Genomic DNA, 8,979 nt, shown 5'->3' with positions numbered 1-8,979 from the left:
TTTGTTTATTTTTCTCTCTGTGCTTCAGTTTGGATATTTTCTATTTTCCTTCCATACAGTTCACAGATCTTTCTTTATAATCTGTTGCAAACTCTGTCTAGGGTTTCTTTTATTTTTTTATTTTTGCATGTAAGATATCACGTATTTAGAATCTGGAAGCTCCATTTGATTCGTTTTAACAGTTTCCATTTCTTTCTTCATTGAATGTAAATATTCTTTATAAAGCTTGAACACATTTAAAATAGTTCTGCATGCCTTTCTCTGATTTCATCATCTCTGTCACTTTTGGGTCTATTTGTATTCCTTTTTATTCTTCTGGTTATAAGACAAAGTTTTTTGTCCTTTGTATACCTTTTTCTTTTTTTAATCATAGGATAACTGTTGTAAAGGTGGAGTTGTTGAGAGTCTCCCTGTTGCTGGTTTCCCTTAATAAGGGTTGACCTTTGTGCCAGCAGGCAGTTTATTTACTTGAAGATCAGCTTAATCACTTTAATAGTTTGCTTTTTATGATTTTAGGGTGCTGTCAGCATAGTTGTTACAGCTAGCTTAACCCTTACACTAATATAGGGTATGTAATGGATGCCTGGTGTTCAAAGAGGTCTTTCCATTTGAGCCAGTGTGTATCCTTTCATTCTTGGACTCATGAAAGCTCTAGTAGTTATTCATATAACTCCCAGTGGTCACTTTTTGCCACTTATTATGAAGTCTCATCCTATAGATGCATAACTTAGTATTGAGCAAAATCTTCTAGGGGATAAAAAAAAATGTATGTAGCTGTTTCTATGAACGCTCTCTTCTTTCTGGTATTCAGATTGCAAATTCCAGCTGTCCAACCTCTGTGAACTCTAATTTTTCTCTCCTCAGCTCAGCAAATATGTTTTATTTGTTTTCAAATCTCATTCTCTGTTTTATGGTTTGGAAAGCATCTCCAGGAAGAAGAAACGTAATTTTAGAACTTATATGCCTTATTTTTCTATTCTTAGGGATCATAGTCTTGCAATAATTTTGTCCACTATCAGAATACCATATACTCTCTCTTATTGGTGCTTTTAAAAAACAGAAATTAAAAATTTCCATATAGTCTAATTCATCAGTTTTTCCCTTATCTTTTCCTACTTCAAGGTAATAAAGATATTCTCTTATTTTTTTCTTAACATTTTTTGTTGTGCTATCTTTCACATTTAGTTTTGCAATGGAATTGATTAGTGGATTGATGGAAGTAGGGTTCAGTTTCACATTTGTTTATCAAAATAATCCAATACTATTTATTGGAAAGACAACTATTTTCCCCCACGGAACTACAGTATTTTATTTGTTACAAATTAGATGAGTGATCTGTAAAAGTATTTTTCTTAACTCTATATTCTATTTCATCCTTTAGTACACCTAATGTTGCTTCAAAACTTTTTCTTAAGTATTATTGCTAAATAATAAGTATTCATATTGGTAATATAAATCTCCTATATTTGTTCTTTCTGAATTTTTTTCTTTTTGTTATTTCAGTACATTTTAAATTTTGGTATCAATTTTAGAATCAACTTGTTATGTATGCAAATATATCCTGCTGGGCTTTTAATTAGGATTGTATTATATCTCTTTATATATTATGTGGGTGTATATACACACATGTGTAATACATATATATAAATTTGGAAAGGATTTATATCTATGCAATATTAAGTATTCGATGTATTTTTGTTTGTTTGTTTGTTTTTGAGACAGGGACTTGCTCTGTCACCCACCCTGGAGTGTAGTGGCATGATCATTGCTCATGGCAGCCTCAGTCTCCCTAGGCTCAAGCGATCCTCCCACCTCAGCCTCCTGGGTAGCTGAAACCACAGGTGTATGCCACCACACAATGGCTAGTTTCTATTTTTTTTTTTTTTTTTAAAGAGATAGGGTCTCACTATTTTCCCTAGGCTGGTCTTGAACTCCTAGGCTTAAGTGGTCCTCCCACCTTGGCCTCCCAAAGTGCTGTGATTACAGGTGTGAGCCATTGTGCCTGGCGTCTCTCAATCTATTAATATGGATTTTCAACTTCTTATTTAGATCTTAAAATTCTCTCAATAATGCTTTGTAGTGTCTAGAGGATTTTCATTATTGTATTAGATTTATTCCTAAAATGAATGTTTCTTATATTATTGTGAATGGCATTGTTTATTCATTTTTCATTTTGTGTACTGATACTAAATATAAGAATTTTTATAACTGCACAGTGAATATAGCAATCAAGATGAATTATATATGGCTATATGTAATAAAGTGGATGAATCTCACAAATGTACTAGTAAACAAGAGAAGATAGACAAAACAAGGACTCTGGTATGATTATACTTACAAGAAGTACAAAAAGAGGTGATACAAATCTCTGCTGTTAAATGTCATGCTAGTGATTACATTTGGGGCGTCATCACTATAAACTTCAAATGAGATTATGAACTGATAATGTCCTATTCCTTTATTGGAATGCTGGTTACATGGATGTTTTCAGTGAGTGATAAGTCAGGAAACTGTACAATTATGTGCATATTTTTGTATATTTTTGGTGAAAAGTAACAAAATTAAAAGGGCAGAGATGAATCTAGCTTCCAATTTGCTTTTACTACTTACCATACTTCATGTTTGAAAACTTATGTACTACATAGAGAATAAAAATGGCAAGAATCAGTGATGGGGGTGGGGAGAGGTATAAACCTTGGGGGTGCTTTGCATGATTTGTATACTCTATATTTCTCAGAAATGCCCAACCTATGACATCTTTCCTTGTTTCGTTTTGAAACAGCTGGCTGTAGTTGACTTCCTTCTAAATTACAAATATTTTTTGACTACTAAGTCTCTAGAGAGAAGCTGGGATGGGAGCTTCACTGAAAACATATTTGCTTTGCCAGCGACAGTCACGCAAAGCCACAGTAGGGGTGGGAGACAAGGCAGTGCTTGGTAGTGACAACAGCTGCTAAGCAGAGGCAACACATAAGGGAACATAGGTCAAACTTTATGGAAAAATGTTAACACACTACATTCCAGTTTTATCTTAGGCACTGGGATGGCTTGTATTCTGTCGGGTGTGGTATTTACTTCCTAGTAGTTGCCATTAAAAGTATGCTAAATAGCCATGTGATAAGCATTAGAGAATTTCATGTTTCAGAATTGCATTTTTTTCTCAGATAAAAAAAGTACAAAATAATGCAACTGTATTTTATTCTATATATTTATTTATGGCCTGCTTTTAGTGGATATATGAAATGAATTGCATTATGACAAACTCATGTGTTTAATAATGAAAAAGCCTTCCAGCAATCTCTCAAAGATTTCAATCAGATTGTTTTAAGAATGTTTTTCTGTATCATCAGGTTTGATCCATATGCATATAGTGAGGATATAGAATTCATCTAAATAACCACAGTACATGTCTACATCAATTTTAGCTCTGTTTTTAATGAATTTCCAGACTTGCTAACAGATCTTAACAAAATTATGGCCAAACAAAATAAATATAATTTCCCTCTCCAATTATAACCTTAAGAGCTTATGCTAACTCTAAGTAAAAATGTACTAATGTCTAACTTGCACTCTTTTAAATTAAGTAGAAATTCTTAGCAGAAAAAAAAAAAAACTATCTAAAATAATCCAACTTTATTTAACCCCTGTGATCAAGAGAGCGAAATACATTTTGGACACAGGTATTCTTAGACATTTGGATTTGAGATTTTAGGTTTTTTTTTTTTTTTGGAGTCTCACTCTGTCGCCCAGGCTGGAGTGCAGTGGCACAATCTGGGCTCACTGCAAGCTCCGCATCCCAGGTTCACACCACTCTTCTGCCTCAGCCTCCCGAGTAGCTGGGACTACAGGCACCCACCACCACAACTGGCTAATTTTTTGTATTTCTAGCAAAGACAGGGTTTCACTGTGTTAGCCAGGGTGGTCTTGATCTCCTGACCTCGTGATCCACCCGCCTCGGCCTCCCAAAGTGCTGGGATTATAGGCGTGAGCCATGGCTCCCAGCCGGATTTGAGATTGTTAAATGTAAATTAACAAAGAAACATACAACTACATTTGAAAGCTGTCCTTGAACTCAGCCTAATCATTTTACACTTAGTTAAGAATTTATACTTGGAAAAATCTTTAGTGAGAGTTTTTAATCTGCCTAGTTTCTTTCTAGTTCTGTAATAAATATTAATTCCATAGTAAGTAATCGTAATTCCATGATTCTATGTTCATCTTTCTATGTGTTATCATAAAGTTATATTTAATAGTGCTATTGATTAGTCATTGTAATGGCTGGTAAGAATTTTTGTAACTATATTCCTTAATGTTACACATCCAACACATTTAGTGTTCTGATTTAATGTTACACTGCTACAGTGTTATTAAATCATATCCATAAGTCTGAAAGGAATAACTACTTCAATGTTACTGTTACCCAATAATTATTACATATATTGTTCTAGCACCAGTTTTAATTATTACTTCTATTCCTGTATAGGGAAAACATTTTGAGTATGTTAAATTAATTTTCAGGACAGACATCAGCAAGGTGGTGGAATATGACTTTTCAGCATTTATACACTTACAGAAACATCAGTCTAAACAACTATCCATGTGCAAATGTATCTTCATAAAAGCTAAGGAAACTAGGTGAGAGACCACAGTACCTGAGTGTAGCACAGAAATATTAAAAGACACATGGAAGAGGGTAGGAAGGACTGTCAGTTTTACACTACCTGCAACATCCCTTTTACCAACCCCAGGAAGTACAGTATGGAGAAATACCCTCAACTTAGGGGAAGGAGAGGAAAGTGGGTACAGGACTTTGCCCTGGACTCCAAAACCAGGCTTGCCCCAGTAAAACTCACTGCCAGAAAGGTCCCTACAGCCCCAGATTCCAGGCTAGCACGTGAAGATTGAACCTCCAAGCCTGCCTTGGCACCAGATGGGATCCCACAGCCTCAGACTCTAGGCCTGCCCAGCAGACTTGACCTCTGGATGTGCCCCAGTGTGGGGACTCAATTGGCACTGGAATGGGCCCAAAGCCCAACATCATTGGGGCCTACCACGTTGCCCTGGGCATTGGACCCATCCCAGTGCTAATTGAGTCCCTGAAGACTGAGACCCTGGGCCTGCCAAGTTGGCCCCAGAACACAGCCAGCCCTGGTAGTCCTAGGCTTCAGGTTGTCCTCAGCACCAGGCTAGCCCCAGGATACCAAGCTTCAGTCCCACCTCAGCACAAGCCAAGCTCTGCAGCCCTATTCATCAGGTCAGCGCTTATAGACCCAGCTTCTAAGCCAGTCCCTGCAGATACAAGCTCTAGGTCTGCCCAGCCCCAAGTGATCCCCTGTGGTCCTAGGCTCCAGACCTACCAGAAATTTCAGAACAGCCAAGAGTCAGGTCAGTACACATAGCCCAGAAATCAGTCCTGCCTCAGCTCCAGGTCAAATCTCTTGGCCTCAGACACCCATGGACAAAAGCTCCAGGCTTTCCTGTACTAGGCCCATAACCCTACCCTTGAGTCTGGCCTCTATGGCCCCACACTTCCCCAGACTCAGGTTCCAGACCTGCTCAGCAGAACAAGGCTCATCCCAGTAGATCCCAGCATTGGACAAACTTCCATAAACCCAAAACCCATGATGGTCCCTGTGGACTCATTTTGCAGGCCAATCTTCACAACACAGGAACTCAGACCAGCCCTTGTGTACCTAGCCTTCAGGTCAGCAGCTTCATACCCATCCTCCAGGCTAGCTCAAGCAAACCCAGGATCCAGTTGAGTCCCCATGGTACCAGACTCCAGGCAAGCCCTGTAGCTTCAGGACAGTCCTGTGGACTCAGGATCCGGTCCATCCCAGCACATGCCTAGCCCCTGTTGACCCAGGCTCATGTTCCATCCCAATACTAGGTCAGCTCCTGTGAGGCCAGACTTCATGCTGGCTTCCACAGATACAGGCTCCAAGTCTGTCATCATGGACCCAGCTCTAGGAACACCACATGGACGCAATCCACATGTCCATACTAGTAGATCCAGGATCCACACCTAACTCTGTGTACATCAGCTCTGGTCCTACCCACCTGCTGACCTATGTACCAGGCTAGCCTTCCTGATGACTGCAGCAGCAAGCCTGCTCATGGACCACCCAGAGAGCCTGCTTAGAATCTCTAGAAGGGCTACTTGATGTGAGATATTAAGACATTCTCAAACAAAGCCAGTCTTCAAGGACTAGAATAAAGTCTTAATTCTTCCAATACACAGACATTAACATAAGGCAACAAGAAACAAGGAAGGTCAAATAGACACAGCACTCCCCAAATAGTATGATAATCTCCCAGTAGTTGATCCAAAGATACAAACTGCCTGACAAATAATTCAAAATAACTCATTAAAAAATGCTCAGTAAACTTCCATAGGATACAGGGAAACAATTCAATGGAATCAGGAAAACAATAAATTGCCAAAAAGAGATATTTACCAAATTACCAAAATTACAAAATTACAAAATTACCGAAAGAGATATTTAACAGAGAGATTGAAATTTTAAAACAAACAAACAAACAACACCACCAAAATCAGACAATTTCTGGGGCAGAAAATTAGAGTGAATGAAATAAAAACTACCAGAGAAAACAGTAAGAGAACTGATCAAGCAGAAAAAAAGCTTTATACATGAATTTGAAGACAAGTTATTTGAAAATAGACAGTCAGAGGAGAAAAAAATAAAACAACAAGGAATAAAGAAATTTATTTTTAGAAATTTTTAGGACTTATGGAAAAATACTCAAAGGACAAATTTTCAAGTTATAAGAGTTCAAGAAGGAGAGATGAAACAATGGGTAGAATGCTTTAAAACTTTAATTAAAAAAGCAACAGCATACATTCTGCAAATCCAAAGCAACATAAATATTCATGTACAAGAAGGTGGAGGTCTCCAGTCAAATTCAATCCAAACAAGACTACACCAGGATATATTAATTGAACTGTCAAAAATTAAAGGTAAAGAGAGGATCCTGGAAGTATAAAGAGAAAATAACTAATTCAGATATAAGGGACTTTCAGTAAGGCTGTCAGCTTGTTCCTTAGCAAAAACCCCACAAACCAGAAGAGAGTGGCATGACATACTCAAAGTACTGAAGGAAAATACTGATAATAAAGAGTATGTGGCAAAAGCTGTCCTTCAGAAATGAAGAAGAAATAAAGACTTTTCCAGAGGAACAAAATCTGAGTGTTCATCATTATTAGATCTGTCTTAGAAGAAATGCTAAAGGGAATTCTTCCAGATTAAAGAAAAAGACTCTAATAACAGAAAAACATGTGAAAGTTTAAAACTCACCGGTAAAAGTAAGTACACAGTCAAATAATGAATTCAGAATAATCCAATGCTGTAATGACGGTATGTAAATCACTTAAATTTTTAACATGAAGGTTAAAACACAAAACTATTAAAAGTAATAATAGCTACAATATTTGTTAAGGGACACACAGTATAATAAGATGTAAATTATGACATCAAATCATATAATGGGGGATGGAGTAAAAGTATAGAGCTATTGTATGTGATAAAAATTAAGTTGTTATTGGCTTAATATATCCTGTTACAACTGTAAGGTGTCTTATCTAAGCCTCATGGTAATCCTAAAGCAAAAACCTATAGTAGATACACAGCAGTTAAAACTAAGAGTTCAAAAGACACCACTAAAGAAAATCATCTAATCACAAAGGAAGACAGCAATATTTCTAAAAAAGAGAAAAGAACCTATAAAACTATCAGAAATTAATTAACAAAATGACAGTAGTAAGGTCTTACTTAATAATCACCTTGAAAATACATTGATCAAATTTTCCATAAAAATATAGCATTGCTGAATATATATATATGTGTGTGTGTGTATATATATGTGTGTGTGTGTATATATATATAAATAAAAAGACCCAACAATAAGTTGAGACTCACTTCATCTTCAAGAGCAAATATGGACTAAAAGGCAAAGAATGGAAAACTATTTCCCATGCAAACAGAAACAAAAAGAGAGCAGCAGTACTCATGCTTATGCCAGATGAAATAAGCTTGAAGTCAAAAACAGTAACAAAAAAGAAAAAAAAAAAAAGAGAGATACAGAAGGTTATTGTATAAAGATAATGGGGTCAGTTTAGCACAATGATATAACAATTATAAATATATATACGCACCCAATTATCAGAGCATGTAAATATATAAAGCAAATATTAATAGATGTGGAGAGATAGACTGTCATGTAACAATAGTCAGGGACTTCAATAACCTGCTTTCAGCAATGAACAGATCATCCAAACAGAAAATCAATCAGGAAACATTGGACTTAAACTGCACTTTAGTTCAAGTGGACCTCACAGACGTATACAGAATACTTCACCCTATAGCAGTAAGACATGCATTCTTCTCAAGCACACATGAAACATTCTCCAGGATAGAATATATGTCGTCAGGTTACCAAAAAAAAAAAAAAAAAAAAAAAAAACCTCAAAATTTTAAGAAAATTGAATAATATTGCATGACTTTTCTTACCACAATAGAACAAAACTAGAAATCAGTAACAGAAGAAATTTTAGAAAATTCACATTGAAATTAACATAAACAATCCATGGGTCAGAGAAAAAAATAATAGGGAAATTTAAAAATTCCTGATACAAGCAAAAGTGAAGGTAAAATATACAGAAGTTTATAGAATGCGGAAAAGACATCTCTAAAAGGGAAGTTTAGAGCAATAAATGCATTTACCAAAAAAGAATAAAATGTTAAATAAATAATGTTGTACCTCAAGAAACTAGAAAAGAAAACAAAGTCCAATGTTAGTAGAGGGGAAAAAATAATAAAGATCAGAACAGAAATAAAGGAAATGGAAAATAATCGGGGGGCGGAGTAAGATGGCTGAATAGGAACAGCTCCAGTCTCCAACTCCCAGCGCGAGTGACACAGAAGACCAGTGATTTCTACATTTTCAACTGAGGTACTAGGT

Source organism: Chlorocebus sabaeus, chromosome 21, assembly GCF_047675955.1.
Source record: "Chlorocebus sabaeus isolate Y175 chromosome 21, mChlSab1.0.hap1, whole genome shotgun sequence".
NCBI lineage: Eukaryota > Metazoa > Chordata > Mammalia > Primates > Cercopithecidae > Chlorocebus > Chlorocebus sabaeus.
The sequence above is the reverse complement of the archived record's forward strand: the minus strand, read 5'-3'. Positions refer to the sequence as shown.